Source organism: Cydia splendana, chromosome 13 (assembly GCF_910591565.1).
Source record: "Cydia splendana chromosome 13, ilCydSple1.2, whole genome shotgun sequence".
Taxonomy (NCBI): Eukaryota; Metazoa; Arthropoda; class Insecta; order Lepidoptera; family Tortricidae; genus Cydia; species Cydia splendana.
Genome location: NC_085972.1, coordinates 16,687,618 through 16,711,752, shown reverse-complemented (window position 1 = coordinate 16,711,752; position 24,135 = coordinate 16,687,618).

Genomic DNA, 24,135 nt, shown 5'->3' with positions numbered 1-24,135 from the left:
ACAATGACATATCGAAATAGCTTAAAGTATTCGCGAAACATCTGAATATTATAAGATTGATAAAGTAGTCGTAGATTTAGTAGTAATTAAAATATTGAAACATGAAATGCAATACTACTGTTCCTAATAGGATTTTATTCAAAGTAAACATTATACCCCAGGAGGGCTAATACCGGTGTTAAATAACTATAGTTCGTTTTTTTAGCATTAGAAAAAAGGTAAACAATCTTGATGTGTATTTTAATTGAAAAGCACTTTTTAAAAATAAGTCACGGCAAATATGTAACACGGCATTATGAATCTAATACGATCATTAATATTCTTCTGCTGTCATAAGTAATAGTTACTGATTTTTCAAAAGCGTTTTTCTATTAAAAGACGTATCAAGATCGCTTACCTTCTTTCTAATGCTAAAAAAACTAAATATAGATATATCATTTAAGCATTACGAATATTAAGATATACATTCTGATTATGACTCGAAATCCGTGATATTTAAAAAATATAACACTTAAAGTAATATCTTATTTTAACTAATTTGATTATTTTAAAATTTGACTGTTATTATATTTTCAATGCATCTTATTTAGTTGATATTTATGTTTGTGAAGTATCTATACTTAATTTATTTGTTTTATTATTATTTTGAATGCCACTTGCTGTAGAAGAATAGATTATTTATGGAGAAATAATAATCTGCTAATATTTTCTTATATTATTTTTATGTTACTTTATAATTACTAACTTTATCCTCACTTAACTTTTATCTTTATTTTAACTTTTTTATTCTCAAATTATTCAAAATCTCAAAAAATATATCTCAAATCCTGTAATTGACTTAGATAAATATATAGCTGTGATAATTCAGTGCCAGTAAATATATCATCCAACTAAAATTACCATATTTTTTAAGAAATAGATTAAAAAAAAAACATGTATGCGATATCTACATTATGGTCTGAGATTGGTGAAATAAATAATTTTTATTTAGCATAAATCTTAGTTTAGGAAAAATTGCCAAATATGTAACAATGTGAATGAAGAATTTAAGCTTAATATTGAAATTATAACTTTAGTTTAACCTTAAGAATTAGCATATAATGCATGGAACAATATGAAACCTTTTAAATTATCCGATCTCCTAATAGTTATTTACGATACAAGTGCGAAGGGGGCGTTTTAAATCGACACGAGTTGCGAATTACCTATTCGCACGTGTATCGTCCGTATTACAGTACATACATTTTCAACGCAGTTACGTAACTCGACTGAAACTATTTCAACAATTACCTATTTTACCTGTAGTATTTAAATTACATTACATAATATTTTGTTAGATACATTTTTTTGCATGAATCGATTACTAAAATATTTTTGTCAGTCTTAGAAACATCCATAAATTTCTTGCAAACATTGGAAATGCATTGTTCCGTAATAAATCTGAAATTATAAGTATAAGGGCATTTATAATTGCATTTATTTTTAATAGACTAGGTTTTAAATTTTAAGACAATGTAACCAGAGTTGTGCAATTGTATATCCAATTTTATGCGTTCATACATTGTAACTTTAAAGTATGTTCGATTTTAAAGTTATAATGTATACTACGAAGTATGTATGTAACATTATCATTAGTCATTTTAATAAACGATTTTATAAATAACACATATTTTGTTTTATTTTCTAAATAGTTAAGAACTTATTTATTCGTTAACATTTGTATATTCTTTGTATTAATAAATTTATCTTAATTATCTACACGAGTAAATGTTACAATTTTACTTAGCATATTATGGAGCTGGAATCAAAATCTTGATCGCGCTATTAATATTATTTTGGGATAATGATCCCTCACTCAAATAATATTTGTTTAACTTACGAATGATACTGTGTGTTATGTTTGATTACTTAGAATCTAGAATATCTAGATGATGCTGTTTTGTGAAAAATCTTCAAAAAACCCTCGCGTAATTAATGGACGCCAAAACCATTATGGGTCAATGCCCTACCTTAAAATCCGATTGCCCCACCTTAAGAAATACCATTAACTTTGATAATATAGGTATTGTATATCTAATATATGTATTGGTATGCTCTATCTTAAATTCAACTCTGGCTACGGCCCTAAATGGGACCAATTTATTGAAAGTATAAGATAGGTACTTATACTTTTAAGCAGAAAAATAATGTTCATTATTTGTCCAGAATTGATGAAGTAAGGTAACAAACATAAAAAAATAAAAAAAAACAATTGAGAATCTCCTTTTAGAATAGATAAAAAACTTGACATAATCGGAACTCTTGTATGATCTAAATAACCCAGTGAGACGCATAATATATTTTTTAGCACAAGATATATTTCCCGACTTACCTCATCAAAACATCCTCGCGCGAACTTATTTCACACAACCAAAAATCGCACAAAAGAACCAAAAATCAATAATGCAAAAACTTATTAATCCCGTATCCCTTGCCGCATTGTGTTACACAAAGAGGCTCAAGGTGCTTTAATAAAAGGGGCAACTGAGAAGGGCCTTCGCGGATCTTTCCCACAGAGTAGTGGTCATTTTGGTTGCAAGGTATAATGAGATTATGGAGTCCGAGGTTTGCGAAAGGAATTAGGTTTATTTGGTTTTTAATTGTACTTTTCTTTTAGTTACTTATTTGGTTTAGTAAAATCTTGCAAGTTATTCTTGTGCAATATTTACTTGTAGATGTACGTCTCCTGGGCCAGGCTTTAAAATCATGAGTCATATTATTATGATCCCACAAATATGCGTAATTAATCGTAGCTATACTCGTATATTAATTAAATTATCTTTTACATATTTAAGTACATATGTTCTTATTTTATTAATTATCCTAGTTTAGTGATCGCCTACATATAGGTAGGTATTAGGTAGGTACTATTAATTAGGTACTACACTTATTAGGTACTAATTTATAGAAATTTCGGTAAATTTCCTATTCAATAACTATACTTAGGTACACAGATGTAAGTACTTATATAGCTCTACCTACTCAATTCATATCTATTCAAAAGTTGCTATGACGACGGTATTGCGTTTTAGCGACAAGACCGCCTTTTGTTTTGGTTTCTTAATTCTTTCCATGTAGGTATTGTGTAAACGGAGTCCTAGTAGTAACTTAAGGTTACGTATCAAATGTTTGAGTTAAAACCCTGTCAAATAGATAAAGCGCTTTTTAATAGACTTTTATTATTATGGGCAAGTATATCGGCATTTCATGTTTAAACCGACTGGCCAACTCGTAAAAATTGACATTCGAAAATAAACCCTATCTACTGCTGTTAAGTTACAAATTGGAATGTGTCTGGGCTACAAAAACAACACCTGTCGCTTATCGTGGGAAAGAGTCGATATAGGTAAACCGGGAAGGAACTTTATAACGCAGTCTAATTTGGACTTTAAAATATGATAAAATAAGGTATATTTTATGTTGTAACGGGGTCATAACTGTTCAGAAATGGTGGCGTATGAAAATGGCGATAGTAAATCAACCCTTAGATGGTACTCTAGAATAGTAACAATAATTTTGCTTATTGATACAATAATATCTGGGAGACCGAGCTTTGCTCGACAAACAAAAAAACTCAAAAATGCGTCTTTTCCCAGAGATAAGACCTACCGATAGTAGAAGAGCCGGCCGCAAAATTTTTAACCGACTTGATACCACGATGAAATGCACAATGGTTTCCCAGAAAAGTTATGCTAAGTCCGAATTCGATAGTCTGCCACGGCGGAACTTGCCGAAAGTACGAAAAAGAAGGCCACTTCCGGTGCGAAAAAAGGGGCTGATTTAACCCATCTGATACCGAGATAGTAGTTATGGCAGCAGTTAGAAATTTACATGTAGACACAGAAAAGCGAAGTCTGCCACTATTTTTTTTGCCGGAAGTGCTTGGCAGACGCTCTCAAAGGTGACCATCGGGACCCCTAAATTAACCCATCTGATACCACCATGAAACCAATGCCAGTCGGTAGGTATGAACTCTCATGTCAGGAATATATAAGTCTGCCAAGGCTTTTCCTGCCGAAACACCATGGCAGACGAGATTATGTAAGCAAGGTCGCCATCGGTTACCCTACACTAACCCATCTGATACCACCATGAAACCAATTCCATTCGGTAGGTATGAACCCCCATTTTAGGAATATATAAGTCTGCCAAGGTTTTTCCTGCCGAAACACCTTGGCAGACGAGATTATAAGCAAGATGACCATCGGTTACCGTACACTAACCCATCTGATACCGCCATGAAACCAATTCCAGTCGGTAGGTATGAACCCTCATTTCATGAATATATAAGTCTGCCAAGGCCTTTCCTGCCGAAACTCCTTGACAGACGAGATTATGTAAGCAACATCCGCATCCGTGGGACCGGTATACGTGATTACTGTAGGCTTATTTATTACTTTATGCTTTTACATATTTGTATATTATTATGTTATTAATGAAATATATTTATAATTTATTAAACCTATACCTAATACATTGGGAATTCATTACCTGCTTACGGCAGTAGTAGGGAGTAGTGGGTGAGTTCTGGCTCACTTAGCCAGGCCAACAGTCCCTCCCCCTTTTTTTCCCTTGTTGAGGCCCTGCAACCTTACCTTGAACCCAACCTAATGTCATTGTAGCTCGAATCTAACCTAATCTATTTTTATTGCTTTTAAAAAAAATTCTAATAACAATTATCTACTTTTGCAAAGTTAAATGTTGAATTATTTATTTCGCAAAATGGAATTTTAATGTGACTATAATGTATGTGCAATCTACTTAGAAACTGGGTTTAGAAATATAAAAACACACATTTTATATAGGATAATAAGTTTATTCAAGTAATATTCTGAACATATGAGATATAGTAACATCATTACTTATTCTGTGTACAGTGGAGAAAACATGCAAGTTGACATTTTTCGTTTTAAAATAAAGATAAACTAAACAGTATTTGCCACAAACCGATGTTAAAAAACTTTGCAGTTGTTGGTTGGCATAATACCATCTCTTACAATTTCTCTTCATTAACATTTTATGATACCTTCCTGTTTTTATTTACTTAATTTAATTTTTTACTTTTTATGTGATCGGTACTTCATTTATTTTAGATTTTGGGCTAATATTAGTTTGTTAACCGACTTCCAAATCTCAAAGAAGGAGGTTATCAATTCGGTTGTATGTTTTTTTTATTTTTTATTTTTTTTATTGTTGTTACTCTATATCTCCGTCATTCCTGGACCGATTTTGAAAATTAGTTTTTTGATTGTATGTATATGCATACAGATTGGTTCCGTTTTTGTCAAAACCCAGTTCTGATGATGGGATCCATGAGGAATCGAGGGAACTCCTCAAATTTTAAACGCATACATATAGTGATTTTTGGGTTTTTATCATCAAATTAAGCATACACATTCAAAAAAGTGACATTTGATGAAGTGCAACTGCTGATGATGATCAGAACGGAATTCTTCAACGACGCATAGTTCACGTTTGGCGATTTGTCGTCTTCGTTATGTTTGTTAAGCAAGTCAAGTTTTTAAGCCACATTTTTGTCAAGCTCGAGTTCTGATGATGGGATCCATGAGGAATCGAGGGAACTCCTCAAATCTTAAAGGCATGCGTATAGACATTTTTGTATTTTCATCAGAAAATCAAGGATTTTCATTAAAAACTGGCGCATTTGATGAAGTGGAACTGCTGATGATGACCAGAACAAAACTCTTCAACGACGCATAGTACACGTTTGGTGATTTCTAATTTCGATTTTGACTTGGACTGCGACCCGGACTCGGACCCAGAACCGGACTCATACCCGGATCCGGTTCGGACCCGGACTCGGACCCGGACTTGGAATCGAACTCAGACCCGGAATCGGACTCGGACACGGACTCGGACTAGGACCCGGACTCGGACTCGGACCCGGACTCGGAACCGGACTCGGAACCGGACTCGGACTCGGACCCGGACACGGACTCGGACACGGATTCGGACCCGGACTCGGACTCAGACTCGGACCCGGACTCGGACCCGGACCTTGACCCGGAAAACCACTATAATATATATTATATTATAATTATTATTATTACACGTAAATTTGTTCACGAAGAAACCGTGTACCGACTCTTAATGCCATTATATTTTTAATTTGCTGTTATTCTCTACAAATCGACACTAAAAGTATCAAAATATCAAAATATGGAGTTCCGTTTGAGAAAGAAGCAAAACAATTTTGTCTTTGACAGTAATTGAATTATTGTGTGATTTTGAAAGCTAGACAATTCAAGATTTATATTTTTACTCACAAAGACAACACAGAAATTCAATCTCAAATGTAAACCTTCGAACAATTTCCATACATTGACGACATCACTCAAAATTCTTCTTCAAGTCAGATGCCCGCTGGGGCTGCACCGGAGCACACGTATAATTCTTCAAATAAAAATGACAGCTTGATTTGACATTAAATCATATACGCACACGAGAAAGTATACCAGTAGATAAATTGTATTTCAAAAAATAGGGTACATAAATATCAGCTCGCGTCTCCTTTAAATTTGATTTGCTGTTATATACGGGTCATAATGGTTGAAAACCTCAGTAAACTATCTTAAAACAATACGATTACAGTCGAATTTAAGTATTATGTTCCTTCAAATCAAAACTCGCTTAAAATTAAAAAAGTTTAAAGACTCATCCTTTACTGATTGGGATTAATTTTCATTTTGCGTCATTTTAAAAACGTATTTGACTTCTGTACGTCAATTAATTTTGATGACAATTGTAATCTTGTAATATATTATAGAACTTTTATCTTAAAATATTGCCTATTAACAGGAAGCGTTATGTAATTCGTATAAGTAATACCTGAAAGTCTTGTACCTAGATCTGTAATACCATGGATTGCGACGAATAAATGATTATGATTATGCCGTTCGTTCCGTCTATATGTATAATGCGTGTACGTACTGTTCTCTGAAAATCTTCAAGAAAAAATAACGGCTAGACCAGCACGAAGTACTAGCGAGTTTTTGCGGCTTTGGAGACCGAGATAAAGCTTACAGGCCAATACCGCTGTGGCCTGGTTATTGTTATGTATACCTATGTATCGAATGTTTTTAAAAAAAATTTACTATAAAAAGCAATGTTTTATTTCGATTAGGTCTACATTTTGTGCATATTGTATATCTGAAGTATTTTCGTACTAAACTTGAAACTTTCGTTGAAACTAAATAAAATAATTATTCCTAATATACAGTCACCTGCAATTTATGTTACACAACACACAACGAAGGCCGCAAAAATATCTGACACGATCTTATTTGTAGAACCATAAGAGCATGTCATATATTTTTGCGGCCTTCGAAGAGTAGGTACCGGTCATTATCACCAACTTTGCCCGCATTTAAAAAAAAACACGAATTTCTCAAAAAAAAAACAAATCGTAATTACTTTTTTTGCTCAGCACGTCCATTGTGATCAAACGCATCAGTTTATTTGAAGAAAAAATATTTTAATCGTGTTTTTACCCATTTTTTTGCGTTTTAGAGGGTGGGCAAAGATATCCGGAGTTTTCGCCAACATTGCCCACGTCAATTTGGTATTCAAATACAGCTCGTATGATGATGATGTCTAAGGATCACTGGTTTTGGGCAATCCTACCATTCCCTGTTAATAACTTAGCGATAAGTGTAAAAACTTTTAAATAAATTTGCTGGGCAATGTTGCCTACCCGTTTTTGCTCATTTCCATATAAGGCTCGCCTAAGCATTTTACAAAGGCTAGGGTTGTCACTTTTGAGAAAATCTGTTACAATAGTTTAATGGCCAAAAATATGATTTTTGCTGTGTTTTTCATTAGTTAACGGGATAAAACATCTAAGTAAAGGATAATAAGACAAATTAAATACAGTATATATTTATAAACTTACTTTAGTGTACAAACATAACCTTATTTTACATGCGAATTTGGGTAAATTAGATGAAAGTGACAACCCTAATCCGTTTTTGGTGGTGGGCAATGTTGGTATGGATGCCAAATCACCGGATTACTTTGCCCACCGCTAAAACTCGCTAAAAATTACAAATTAAAGATATCTTATTGATACTGTTTTAACACCCCCTGGCACTGATTAAAATAACCGACTTGGTTTCACATTACATCTCAAAACTTTTTGAAGTGAAAATTTCTTTAGCGGCGTGTAATAGTGCCCTTGCGGCCTATTTGCTGAATAAATGTTGAAGTTTGAAGTTTGCATGCCAAGTTTCGTGCTTTCTGCCGGATGGGACAGGATTTAGGATGGGTCAGACCAGGACCGCATTTTTGCAGGTTCATCTTTTATTAGCCAGACTCTACCTCCATACTAAATCGAGCTAAGGAGTCGCACTATAAAGAAATATTGAACTTTTGCTAGGACGAAAAGATCCGCGTGAAAGCACTACATTCTCGCAGCTCGGCCTGGCCTCGCGTGCTTGGGAACTCGTAAGGGACGCTCCGGGCCTTCGGCCCTACGCGGAGCTCGGCCTTCGTCCTTCGCTGGGTTTCGAAGCTCAGCGTCAGGCCTTCGGCCCGCCGCTTCGCTTATTAAAACAGTTGGGAGGGTTGGTTTTGCTTCGGGGCTTAAGCGGGAAGTTGGAGCTTAAACACGACCCAATAGGAAAAGTGTCCTAGACAAGCGAAACGGCGGGCCGAAGGCCGAAGGCCGTAGGCCAACTTCCCCCTCTCGTGTGACGCTTCGGGCCTTCGGCCCTACGCGGAGCTCGGCCTTCGGCCTTCGCGAGCCTCGACGCTTCGCCGTCGGGCCTTCGGCCCGCCGGCTTCGCTTATCAAGACAGTTGACTTTGTAGAACGCTTGGGGGAACTGCATTCACTAATGTAACCCCACCAAACTACGATTATGTAAATATAGATCGTTTGCTAAGACAGCCTATGCAAACAAATACTCAGCCAGTGTCAATATCTAATGACCAATTCAATGATTTTAAGGAGGAAATGAGAAAACTGATTACATACTATAACGTCAGTCAACAAAGAGAAATTGCCAGTATTAAAACGACTTTAAGCGAGATTCAGCAGTCCAGTCAAAATATAGAAAGTTCAATAAATTCTCTACAAATACAGAACGAGGAATTTAAAAACCAAATTTCACGATTAGAAAGCCACGTGAAGGACGATAGGGAGTATATTCTATTTCTAGAGAACAAATTAGAGGAGATGCAGACTGGATGCCGAAAAACAAATTTCGAAATCAAAAATGTACCCAAAAAAGATAATGAAACAAAACAAGACCTAATCGAAATGGTAATTTGCCTGTCTGAGACTATCGACTGTAAAATTAGCAAATCAGATATTAAAGATATATACAGGGTGCGCGGAAAAAGGACGGAAGTTAAAAATACGCCTATTATTATCGAAACAAACTCCGTGTTAATTAAGTCTGACTTTTGTAAGATGGCCAAATCTTATAACATTAAAAATAAAACAAAACTATGCGCAAAACATCTGGGATTCAAAACACAAGAAGAAACTCCCATATTTTTGTCTGAACACTTGACGCCTAAAGCTTCGCGCCTACACTACTTGGCTCGGGACCTGGCTAGATCGAAACATTACAAGTTCTGTTGGACCTCTTACGGCAAGGTCTACGTGCGGAAAGACGAACAAACTCCAATCATATTGATCAGAAGCGAAGAGCAGATTCACCATCTCCTACAGGAAGACTGACTAGAGATAAGTAATGTGAAAACTCTATATACTTGTTTAATATACTCTGCCGTAATGATATTACTTTCGAAAATAATTATGTACCTAGTATCTGTCAATTTTATGAATATCTTTTACAATCTACAATTTGGAATCAAACTTGTAAAATATTATTTCCTAAATATCCCTCACACAAATAAAAATACACACTTAACTCATTTCAAACTCTTACTTTCTTTTTACACACTACACACACATACACTCACACCTAATACTAAAACAAATTACAAATATTTTAAAACTCATTCTTATGTTATTATTCACCATATAATGAACCGCCAGTGTAGCTGGATTCAATATTGGCACAATTCAAAAAGCACGCGACACTCTATTGTTATGATGCGCTACCGTCCAGGTCATTATGGATAGCACACTTCAAACTGTGAACGAGATAGACAACTTGGAGATAGCGCGCCCTTTACAATGTGATATGGGAGACCTAAAACACCACTTAAAAATTAAAAGTAATGATTTTACGATGATATGTCAAAAAGTAATGACGATTTTATGATCACACTATCTACTTTCTCTTTCGATATTGATGTTATAATCCTGTCAGAATGCAGACTTAATGCAAACAAACCTTTACCTCAACTACCCAACTATAACTCGTATCATACTGAGTGTCAATTAAACCAAAATGACGGGGTAGTTGTATACGTGAAAAATAATCTAAAACATAAAGTCAAGGAAATAACTCTGTCACAAGCATCATGTTTGCAACTTGACATCTTAAATAACATTGTTTTAGGCATATATAGATCCCCGTCTCATCAAAATGCCTTAAGTTTTGTAAATTCACTTGGTGCCCACCTGGACACACTCCGTAGTATAGATTCTAGTAATAAAAGTATAATAATTGCAGGTGATATTAACATTAATATTGCGCTAAAGCCCATTGAACCTTCAACCGAACGTAAGAATAGAACCCACTATCTAAATACACTATCATCATATGGCATATTATCAGGTCACACAATACCCACCAGGGAGAAAAATTGTCTTGACCACTTTATGTTACATTTAAATAAAAGAAAACTAGCAGCCTCAATAGCCGTACTTAATACGTCCATAACTGATCACTTGACTACATTTTTATCTATTTCAAAATTAAAAATCAACTCACTCCCTAATAAGACTAAAACAGTTATAAATTTTGAAGAAGCACTTGAAAGTCTTAAATATAAAAATATTGCAGAGCTGTTGTTTTGTGATGATCCTAACATAATCATTAAAAATCTTATTTCCAAACTGACTCACTCATTACAAGAAAACACAGTGATCACAAATATACCAAAAAAAAACCGCATAATTAGACCGTGGATAACACAAGGTATGCTTCGCTGTATCAGAAATCGCAATAGACTTCAAAAAGCGGTTCAAGCTGATCCTCACAACGAAATCAATAAAATAACGTACATAAGATATAGAAATTACTGTAATAAGCTTTTAAAGAAATTAAAAAGTAATTATGAAAAAGAAATGATTGCAAAAAATACGAAAAATAATAAAGAACTATGGAAAAATATTAAAAACGTCACATATTCTAACAAAAATAACACTTCTAATCCAGAATTACTTAACCTCAAATCAACACAAATTGCTTCAGCGGATTTTATAAACGAGTATTTCGTAAATATTGGTAAAAACCTCGCTCAGCAGAATCATCCGTCAATTGATGAGCAATACACTTATTTGCAAAATTTATCGTCTCAGCCGAACTCATTTGTTCTACTAGATGTTGACTATAACGAGGTATATAGTACACTCATGAATCTTAAATCCGATAGTGCTCCTGGCTGGGACAATATCTCTACAAAGTTCCTAAAAATGGCTAATGCAGAAATAGTCCCCGTGTTAACACATTTTATAAACCAGTGTTTCGAGAAAGGAATATTTCCTGCTCCACTTAAACAGGCAGTTATCACGCCAGTTTACAAGGGAGGGAGCAGAGACAATATTAGCAATTACAGACCAATTTCGGTGCTACCGGCAATCTCCAAAATTGTTGAAAAATTGCTTAATTCTAGATTAATAGCTTACTTAAACCAATTTAATATCTTATCAAACACTCAATTTGGCTTTAGGCAACGTAAATCAACCGAGGATGCGGTGGCAGCGTTAACTTCACTAGTTGTAGAGCAATTAGATAACCGGCAAAAATGTATGTCCGTATTTCTAGACTTGAAAAAAGCTTTCGATACCGTCTCTGTTCCCATCCTTGTACATAAACTAGAAAAAATTGGAATAAGGGGAACTCCGCTTCTTTTACTTAAGGACTACCTATCTGATAGAAAACAAAAAGTAAAACTAGAAAACTGCACAGGGGGACTTAAGGAAATCTCCTACGGCGTACCGCAGGGAAGCGTTCTTGGTCCAACCTTATTTCTAGTTTACATAAACGATCTCTGCGGTATGCAAATCAAGAATGCTAAAATCTTCTCATATGCCGACGACACCGCTGTTGTTTTTACAGGGGCGACATGGAATGAAGTTAGAGTACATGCTGATCAAGGATTACGGCAAATTCAGAAATGGTTGCATAATAATATACTTACGCTTAACACAGCAAAAACAAATTACGTTTGCTTTAGTATTTCGGACAACACGCAACCTGGCAGTGATTTTACTATTAAAATACACAATTGCGATGATACATTGACCCCAGGAACATGCAGCTGTCCGATCATCCAAAAAGTTGCACAAGCTAAATATTTGGGAGTTTTCATGGACCAGCGGCTCTCTTGGTATCCACACCTTGAATATGTCTCCTCACGAATAAGAAAATTTATCTGGATCTTCAAATCTTTGAGGTATGTGGTGCCAGGGGGAATGGATGGATCTAGTGACTCTGCCAAAGATCTACTAAAAGAAATATATATTGCTTTGGTACAGTCTGTCATAATTTACTGTATAACTATCTGGGGAGGCGCGGCCAAAACGCGTTTCTTGCAACTAGAGCGTGCGCAGCGCAGCCTACTAAAGGTCATGTATTTTAAGAGAATAAGATTTCCCACTGAAAGACTATATAGTATGACAAATCTTCTTTCCATAAGAAGATTGTTTATTCTTCATATAGTTCTGAAGAAACATAAATTATTACCATATGTTGACACTTGCACACATAGAAGACGAATGCATAAAGTTGCGACTGTATCTCAAAATAAAACTAAATTTGCAAAACGACATTTCGTAGCACTTTCTGCTCACTTATACAACTTTTTTAACAATGAACTTAACATACACAGTAAACACTATTATGAATGTAAAAAGATTATACCGGCTTGGCTTATAACACAAACATACGAGGAAACCGAAGAATTACTCACTCGAGTAACCTATCGTACATAAAACACGCACAGCCTTACTTATTCATACACTCAAACACACACACACACGCACACACACACATACATACACACATACACACACACACACATACATACACACCCACACACATACGCAAGCACACACACATACGAGGGATTTTATATTTTTATATTTTATGTTTTACCTACGTTTGGATATTGATCTGTTTTATTACAATTTTTTATTTATACCTTTTTGCATGTTTTGTACCTATATAGCTTTTCAGCATCTTTATTGTAACTTTAAGTTAATCAAGTTAATATACCTACTTACTCACATATGTAGCACAATACTGTTAAAATTCTCCAGATAAGGAAGAGCGGTACCTCCTGGCACAGGCTTTAAAGCTTAAAAGGAGGTTCCAATCACTAGCTTTAAGATGATTATTGTGAAAGTAAATAAACATTTTTATTTTTTATTTTATTTTATTATTATTCACGCAGGTCGGCCTTCGGCCTCGCGTTTTGGGAGTCGGGGTGGAGGCTCCGGGCCTTCGGCCCTCCGCCGGGGTCGGCCTTCGGCCTCCCGGCCTGAAGCTCGCCCTTCGGGCTCGCTTAACACACTTTTTGTATAGGATTTTGCTTTGTTCGTCATTCCCGCAGCTCGGCCTTCGGCCTCGCCCAAAATTACTGGGGGTGGGGCACGCTTGGATATTCGGGGTGAAGCTCTGGACCTGACGGCCCTACGCGGGGTCGGCCTTCGGCCTCCCGGCCTGAAGCTCGCCCTTCGGGCTCGCTTAACCTACTTGGAAATTTGAATTTTGCCCTTGTCGCCCGCCATTTTGGATTTTTCCAAAAATTTTTTTTACATGGTAATGCTGGGCCCCCTAGCTCGCCGCATGCCAAATCTCAGCGCACTCGGACCAACTTGAAAAATTAAAAAAAAAAGTCGGCCATTTTGAAATTTTTTAAATGCAGTTTGCTTTGTTTCGGGGCCCTCTATGACATTTGGTCGAGCACCCCCCACCTACCTCGCACCGTTTAAAAGTTGCCATACAAAATTAAAATGACCATTATTTCCGCCATCTTGGATTTTTTCCAAAAATTTTTTTTTTCATAGGAATTTAGAGGCTTCTATCTCTCGCCATGCCAAATCTCAGCGCGCTCGGACCAACTTGAAAAAAAAAAAAGTCGGCCCGTTTGAACATTTTTAAATGCAGTTTATTTTGTCTCGGGGCCCTCTATGACATTCGGTCGAGCACCCCCCACCTATCTCGCACCGTTTAAAAGTTGCCATACAAAATAAAAGTGGCCATTTTTTCCGCCATCTTGGATTTTTTCGAAATTTTTTTTCCCATACGAATCTAGAGGACCCCGAGATTCCGTGACCAAAATTTCAGCGCGCTAGGACAAACTTGAAAAAATTAAAAAAAAAAAGTCGGCCATTTGAAAAAAAAATGGCGGCGTCAAAAACTGCCAGGGTCCCTCTATGACATTTGGTCGAGCACCCCCCACCTAGGTTTCACCGTTACGCCAGGCCGTTGAACATTTTTCTGACCGGAAGCGGTAGACCAAAAGTCGGAATTTTCTGGGGGTCGTGAGACCACCCTCTATACGACCGTACCATAGTCAAATACCCCACGAACCTCCTTCTGGGAGAACAATCGTGTCAATCAATCATCGGATTGCGGCTTTAAATAAGATTAACTAGATTTTGCCCTGTGCGCGGGGCCCGAGGGCCCCGCGGTGCGCGTGTTGTTGTTTGTGCTGTTGTTGGTATTGTTGTTTATGTGTTGTTGTTGTTGGTGCTGTTGTTTGTGCTGTTGTTGGTGCCGTAGTTTTGTTTTCCAAAGGGAAAGAGAAATGAATTTCTACTTTTGTTAGGACGGAAAGATCCGCGTGCGAGCACTTCATTCCCGCAGCTCGGCCTTCGGCCTCGCGTGCATGGGAATCTAAAGGGACGCTCCGGGCCTTCGGCCCTACGCGGAGCTCGGCCTTCGGCCTTCGCTGGGTTCCGAAGCTCAGCGTCGGGCCTTCGGCCCGCCGCTTCGCTTATTAAAACACTTGGAGGGTTGGTTTTGCTTTGGGGGGTAAGCGGGAAGTTGGAGCTTAAACACGACCCAATAGTAAAAGTGTCTTGACAACCTCACGTCGGGCCTACGGCCTTCGGCCTTCGGCCCGCCGTTTCGCTTGTCTAAGACACTTTTCCTATTGGGTCGTGTTTAAGCTCCAACTTCCCCCTCTCGTGTGACGCTTCGGGCCTTCGGCCCTACGCGGAGCTCGGCCTTCGGCCTTCGCGAGCCTCGACGCTTCGCCGTCGGGCCTTCGGCCCGCCGGCTTCGCTTATCAAGACAGTTGACTTTGTAGAACGCTTGGAAGCACTGCATTCACGCAGCTCGGCCTTCGGCCTCGCGTTTTGGGAGTCGGGCTGGAGGCTCCGGGCCTTCGGCCCTCCGCCGGGGTCGGCCTTCGGCCTCCCGGCCTGGAGCTCGCCCTTCGGGCTCGCTTAACACACTTTTTGTATAGGATTTTGCTTTGTTGGTCATTCCCGCAGCTCGGCCTTCGGCCTCGCCCAAAATTACTGGGGGTGGGGCACGCTTGGACATTCGGGGTGAAGCTCCGGGCCTGACGGCCCTCCGCGGGGTCGGCCTTCGGCCTCCCGGCCTGAAGCTCGCCCTTCGGGCTCGCTTAACCTACTTGGAAATTTGACTATTGCCCGTGCCCGCGCCGTTTTGGACTTTTCCAAAAATTTTTTTTCACATGGTAATCTTGGGCCCCCAGGCTCGCCGCATGCCAAATCTCAGCGCGCTCGGACCAACTTGAAAAAAAAATAAAATAAAAGTCGGCCATTTTGAAAATTTTTAAATGCAGTTTTATTTCTCTCGGGGCCCTCTATGACATTTGGTCGAGCACCCCCCACCTACCTCGCACCGTTTAAAAGTTGCCATACAAAATTAAAATGACCATTATTTCCGCCATCGTGGATTTTTTCCAAAAATTTTTTTTTTCATAGGAATTTAGAGGTCTCTATCTCTCGCCATGCCAAATCTCAGCGCGCTCGGACCAACTTGAAAAAATTAAAAAAAAAAAGTCGGCCCGTTTGAAAATTTTTAAATGCAGTTTGTTTTGTCTCGGGGCCCTCTATGACATTCGGTCGAGCACCCCCCACCTATCTCGCACCGTTTAAAAGTTGCCATACAAAATAAAAGTGGCCATTTTTCCAACAATTGAAGCATTTTTCCAAAAAATTTTTTTTCGTAGGAATCTAGGGGACTCCGAGATTCCGTGACCAAAATTTCAGCGCGCTAGGACAAACTTAAAAAATTTTTTAAAAAAAAGTCGGCCATTTTGAAAAAAAAATGGTGGCTTCAAAAACTGCCAGGGTCCCTCTATGACATTTGGTCGAGCACCCCCCACCTAGGTTTCACCGTTACGCCAGGCCGTTGAACATTTTTCTGACCGGAAGCGGTAGACCAAAAGTCGGAATTTTCTGGAGGTCGTGAGACCGCCCTCTATACGACCGTACCATAGTCAAATACCCCACGAACCTCCTTCTGGGAGAACAATCGTGTCAATTAATCAGTCGTGTTGCAGCTTTAAATAAGATTAATTATTAATTATTAAATTATTAAATTAAATTAAATTAATTAAAACTTTCTTCGACCGTTTTGATTATCTTTTTTATTTATGACAATAATAAGATTCTGACTTTTGACAAATGTCATCATTGCCGCACATTTTCAAACAAATTGTCAAAAGCACTGCCAATGATTAATACAGTATGTTTCTTTTTGTTGTCGATTATTGGAATTAACTTTTGTTTGATAATTTAATGTTTTATCTTTTGTTCTAATTAAAAAGAAATTACCGTTAGAGCATTTCTGAGAAGTAACCCTATGTGGGATTTCAGGGTTTGTCCACTGGCTAAGGTCACCCTGTATTTAAAAACGTAAACGTTAAAGTTTTTGGGATATATGTATAGTAGACTATTTATACTCCACATTGATACCATAAGAAGTTAATAAAACTGCCTGAAAGTTAGAGAGGACCAGTGTTGGGCATTCAAGAATAAAATCATTATTTGAATAAGAATTCGTAGGAATAAAATCATCTCGATTTTATTCCCGTCAAAAATATTCAAATAATTTTGGTCGGGAATAATTCGTATGAGAAAAAATTTAATGAGAATAACTTATTCTTAATCAAATAAATATAATCATGATTTTTAATTGAAATAATATTCCACGAATAAAAATGTAGTTCGGGTACCGTGTAAGTACTGATTACGTATAGTTAGGTAGATGTAATAGTAGTTAGTCTCTTGTCTAATTTATACCTATTTTATGGAATAAAATCTTACAAATTGACTGTCGCATAACGCATAGTTTCAGTAACCGTATTCTTTTTAATTTACTAATCAAATCATTAGGTTCAATTTAACTGGTCTAGGGGCCTAGCCAAGATGCCAATCGTTTGCGCTCCGACAACGAAGCGCTTTGTCTCTATCACTCTTACATATTAGTGCGATAGAGAGACGGAGGTAGCGTTTCGTTGAAGTAGCGCAACCCATTGGCATGTTGGCTACGCACTCAAGGTGCCTAGCCAAGATGCCAATTTTTGTTTTTAATTTAATAATCAAATCATCAGGTAAATTTAACCGTTCTGGGGGCCTAGCCAACATGCCAATCGCTTGCGCTCCAACAACGAAGCGCTTTCTGTCTCTATCACTCTTACATATTAGTGCGATAGAGCGACAAAGATAGCATTTGTTGTCGTAGCGCAAACGTTCGGCATGTTGGCTACGCTCCCAATGTGCCTAGCTAAGATGCCAACTTTTTGTTTTTATTTTAATAACCATACATTAGGTATAGCTGTTCTGGGGGCCTAGCCAACATGCCAATCGCTTGCGCTCCAACAACAAAGCGCTTTCTGTCTCTATCACTCTTACATATTAGTGCGATAGAGAGACAGAGATAGCGTTTCGTTGTCGTAGCGCAAACGATTGGCATGTTGGCTATGCACCCAAGATGCCTAGCCAAGATGTCAATTTTTGTTTTTAATTTAATAATCAAATCATCAGGTAAATTTAACAGTTCTGGGGGCCTAGTCAACATGCCAATCGCTTGCGCTCCAACAACGAAGCGCTTTCTGTCTATCACTCCTACATATTAGTGCGATAGAGAGACAGAGATAGCGTTTAGTTGTCGTAGCGCAAACGATTGGCATACTGGCTACGAACCCAAAGTGCCTAGCCAAGATGACAATTTTTGTTTTTAATTTAATAACCAAATCTTTGGATACAATTTAGCTGTTCTGGGGGCCTAGCCATTATGCCAACGCACTTATATATAAGAGTGATAGAGACAGAAAGCGCTTCGTTGTTGGAGCGCAAGCGATTGGCATGTTGGCTAGGCCCCCAGAACAGCTGAATTTACCTAATTTGGTTATTAAATTAAAAACAAAAATTGGCATCTTGGCAAGGCACATGGAAGCGTAGCCAACATGCCAAACGTTTGCGCCACGACAACAAAACGCTATATGTCTCTCTATCGCACTAATATGTAAGAGTGATAGAGATAGAAAGCGCTTCGTTGGCGGAGCGCAAGCGATTGGCATATTGGCTAGGCCCCCAGAAAAGCTAAATTTACTGAATGATTTGTTTATGAAATTAAAAACAAAAATTGATATCTTTGCTTAGCACCTTGGGTGCGTAGCCAACATGCCAATCGTTTGCGCTACGACAACGAAACGCTATCTCTGTCTCTCTATTGCACTAATATGTAAGAGTGATAGAGACAGAAAGCGCTAAAAACAGCTAAATTGTACCTTATGATTTGGTTATTAAATTAAAAACAAAAATTGGCATCTTAGCTAGGCACCCAATCGTTTGCGCTACGAGTGCTACGACAACGAAACGCTATCTGTCTCTGTATCGCACTAATATGTAAGAGTGATAGAGAGAGACTATGCGCAACTCTACGGAGCGTCAACGTTTGGCATGTTGGCTAAGCACCCTGATCGGATGATAGAAGTAGATAGCGTATAGCGGAACTCTTCAATGTGTACCTATACCTAAACTAAAGGAACAAATATCAAATCAATTCGACTTTTAAATAGAAGGGTGAAGTTCAAGTTACAAAATTTAACCAATTGTACTACAAAAATTAATTTAATTCTAAATAACATTTTAATTGAATAAAACCTTAGTTAGAATAGCCTCACTTCTAGAATAATTATTCTGTTTTTTATTCCGCATTTAAAATAAAAGTCACATGATTTATTCACGTTAATTTTATTCTAAAATAACTAGTGCAAGAATTATTCTAATTCAAATTGATTTGAATAAGAATAAAATTTCTGTTTTTATTCTTATTCTTATTCAAGTTAATTTTTGCCCAACTCTGGAGAGGACTATGGAGGAGATTACTGTTTACTAGCTTTTGACTTAACTCCTGGCCCCTGTTTCACCAACGTGACAGGTGCGACGAATTGTAAAATCACTGTTGCTGACGTCACAGGCATCCATGAACTACGGTTACCGCTTACCATCGGGCGGGCCGTATTCCTGTTTGCCACCATCATTGTATTATTAAAAAAAAACTTTATGATATCGGAAAAAAAACAGATATTTCTCTTGCTAAGTTTATGACAATTGTCACAGAAACACTGCAATTGTCACGAAATTCCGACATATAACTCATTACCTGTCAAAAATTACCTACAATTCTTCTAGATCTTTGACAATTGTCAGAAACTTCACAGTAGAAATATCTGTTTTTTCCGATATAATAAAGTTTTTTTTAAATAATACAATGATGGTGGCAAACAGGAATACGGCCCGCCCGATGGTAAGTGGTAATCGTAGCCCATGGATGCCTGTGACGTCGGCGATAGTGATTTTACAATTCGTCGCACCTGTCACCGATGTGAAATTGGGGCCTGACCTCTATTTCACTACGGTGGCAGGTGCGACACTTGTCGACATCACAGTTGGTACTGACGTTACAACCGCTTACCATCAGACGGGCGGTGTGCTTGTTTGCCACCAACATGTTAATAAAATAAAAACTCCATTATATCGCCAAATACTAAGTACTTATTTTGCGAAGCTAATGACAATTGTCACAAGAAACACGACAATTGTCGGTAATTCTTGACAGCAAATGAGTTCTTTGTAACACTATATGAGTAAAATGAATATAGGCGTGGAATCGAATGTATTTGCAGCCAACAAAATGCCAATGTTTGTTCAGCTACCTGTTCACCTGTTTAAATTGCTTATTATCAATTTAGATCCGGATTTTAAACCTGGCTGACATCGGATAGCCATTTATATTGATGTCAATGGTGTTGGTGAATATTTTAATTCATTCGGGCGAAAACCGGAAGGTTGGTTGGGTATCATAAAATGTTCATGGAGAGAAATTGTAAAGGCCCCAGTACACAATGGGCCATTGCCGGCCACTCCAAGGGACGCAGCCATGCGGTAGAATGAGATAGCAATATCATTTGCTCCCTCTAACGCATAAATGCGTCCCTTGGAATGGCCGGCGATGGCCCATTGTGTACTGGGGCCTTAAGATATGGTATTGTAATCAACAACTGCAAAGTTTTTTTTACATCGGTTTGTGGCAAATACTGTTTAGTTTATCTTTATTTTAAAACGAAAAATGTCAACTTGCATGTTTTCTCCACTGTACACAGAATAAGTAATGATGTTACTATATCTCATATGTTCAGAATATTACTTGAATAAACTTATTATCCTATATAAAATGTGTGTTTTTATATTTCTAAACCCAGTTTCTAAGTAGATTGCACATACATTATAGTCACATTAAAATTCCATTTTGCGAAATAAAGAATTCAACATTTAACTTTGCAAAAGTAGATAATTGTTATTAGAATATTTTCTAAAAGCAATAAAAATAGATTAGGTTAGATTCGAGCTACAATGACATTAGGTTGGGTTCAAGGTAAGGTTGCAGGGCCTCAACAAGAGAAAAAAAGGGGGAGGGACTGTTGGCCTGGCTAAGTGAGCCAGAACTCACCCACTACTCCCTACTACTGCCGTAAGCAGGTAATGAATTCCCAATGTATTAGATATAGGTTTAATAAATTATAAATATATTTCATTAATAACATAATAATATACAAATGTTGCATAAGACGCGAGTTGGCACAGTGGCTGTTAACAGCCACTGGGTAGAAAGCGGCGCACACCTCTCGACACCCCTGAGCCGCTCACACCGGTGTTGCCCTTGAGCCATCCTAGATGTCGCTTTTTGTGGGGGCCCATCTTGTGAGGGCGAGTCACCGTCTGCCGGAAATAAAATTGCATACCGTTTTATTAGGCAGGCGTCCGGTTTTTTACCCCATAGCTCAGTTCTTAGTCCATCGCTTTCACCCAATAACCTAGTTCATTTTAGATTCCATCAACTCTCAATAGTCCTTACACCCTGGCGGGTGCTGCCTCTGCGTGCGTCCCATGACACGGGCAAGGGCAGCCTCCGCTCGGTGTACCCCTTACATTTCATTAAAGTGTCAAAAGGGCCTCTACGTGTTGGCTTCGGCTCCGCGCACGCCTCCCAAAGGTCCGGAACACCATTGTTCCGTGATGGGAAAGACATACAAATATGTAAAAGCATAAAGTAATAAATAAGCCTACAGTAATCACGTATACCGGTCCCACGGATGCGGATGTTGCTTACATAATCTCGTCTGTCAAGGCGTTTCGGCAGGAAAGGCCTTGGCAGACTTAAAAATTTCCGAAATGAGGGTTCATACCTACCGACTGGAATTGGTTTCATGGAGGTATCAGATGGGTTAATGTAGGGTAACTGATGTACACCTTGCTAACATAATCTCGTCTGCCAAGGTGTTTCGGCAGGAAAAGCCTTGGCAGACTTATATATTCATGAAATGAGGGTTCATACCTACCGACTGGAATTGGTTTCATGGCGGTATCAGATGGGTTAGTGTACGGTAACCGATGGTCATCTTGCTTATAATCTCGTCTGCCAAGGTGTTTCGGCAGGAAAAACCTTGGCAGACTTATATATTCCTAAAATGGGGGTTCATACCTACCGAATGGAATTGGTTTCATGGTGGTATCAGATGGGTTAGTGTAGGGTAACCGATGGCGACCTTGCTTACATAATCTCGTCTGCCATGGTGTTTCGGCAGGAAAAGCCTTGGCAGACTTATATATTCCTGACATGAGAGTTCATACCTACCGACTGGCATTGGTTTCATGGTGGTATCAGATGGGTTAATTTAGGGGTCCCGATGGTCACCTTTGAGAGCGTCTGCCAAGCACTTCCGGCAAAAAAAATAGTGGCAGACTTCGCTTTTCTGTGTCTACATGTAAATTTCTAACTGCTGCCATAACTACTATCTCGGTATCAGATGGGTTAAATCAGCCCCTTTTTTCGCACCGGAAGTGGCCTTCTTTTTCGTACTTTCGGCAAGTTCCGCCGTGGCAGACTATCGAATTCGGACTTAGCATAACTTTTATGGGAAACCATTGTGCATTTCATCGTGGTATCAAGTCGGTTAGAAATTTTGCGGCCGGCTCTTCTACCACGACCTAGATCGATTTTTCGCCCCCGAAAACCCCTAGCAAATTTCATCGAAATCGCTAGAGCCGTTTCCGAGATCCCCGATATATATAAATAAATAAATATACAGGAATTGCTCGTTTAAAGGTATGTATAGGATTTAGGTAGGTATGTGTTATTTAGACTATTTACCTAGGTCTTCCAGAGTCCAGACTTTACCTAGATTCAAATGGTTTTCCTATCTATTTAAAATGGGTAGTAACCCACCCTTCTTTAATTTGAATTCATGTATACATACGGTAACATCTACTTACTTATCAAGTTATAACATTAACTTGAATAATAATACTTATTATTTCAATAATAATCGATTAATCTAATCTAATTTATTCTTAATGTTCTTGTTCCATATCGAAACTGGAAGTTTTCAAAAGCTTCGGCGCGTATAAATACTTACATAGTACCTACACTTCCGAAATCACCCTTAATAGTTATCCAAAAGATCAATTAGGTATCAACATTTAGAAACTTAATTTATAAATCTCCCAAGAGTTAATCACTCATCAGTCATCAACCTCATCAATAGATTTGATTTCCAAATATTAGGGGCACCGACAATGGCGTTTTTGTAGCATCCGGAGCACCCGGAAACTATGTTTTTTTTTTAAATCTCAATAAAAACGGGTGTGTTTTTTAAGCACCTGTCCACATGGGAACCAGAGATTTGAGGAAGTAGAAAAAAGTCGTTTAATATGAGGATTAGTGTGGGAGAAACTGATTCCTATTGGAATTTTGAAACAATGAAAGTTGTGACAAAAAATATTACCCTTAGGGGCAAAAACACAAAAAGGTTACTTTTGGTTATAACTTTCAAGTCTTTTACGTTTGTTTTGTATAGCTTCCGGTACGATGGATGAGCCAATATCATTTCGTTGGTTTCTGCCGTACAAGGATTTAAAACCAACTTCGAAATATTTAATCGTTAAATTAAGAGTGTATATAGCCTGTAAGTAATTTCCTACCTGCCGTAAAATTACACAGACGATTTTTTATTTATTATTTACGAGTAGGTACCTATTTAAAATTTAAATCAGGCAACCTACTCATATTACAAATACCTGACAGACTAACATAACCTACTTATGTATTTGTTTTTTTATACATAATTATGTTATTTATTTATTTTGAATATCTATTTTTTTGTGTTTTTTATACACGTACCTATAGGTATTTTGTCTACTGACTCCCATAGTTATATGTATTATATAACTTTTTCACTTCTCATGCTCAAAAAGTGCACCTTTATGTCGTGCGTAGACGACATAAAATCGCATTTTATGCTCTAAAGCATAAAGTAAAATCATCTATTACGACCCTTATTGACTTAGCAATAAAGTCCAAATTCTGCCATACAAACTGCCAGCCCTGCCGGCGCGCCCCCGACCGGCGCTCTCCCGATCAGCGTGCCCCGCGCCTCCGACCGG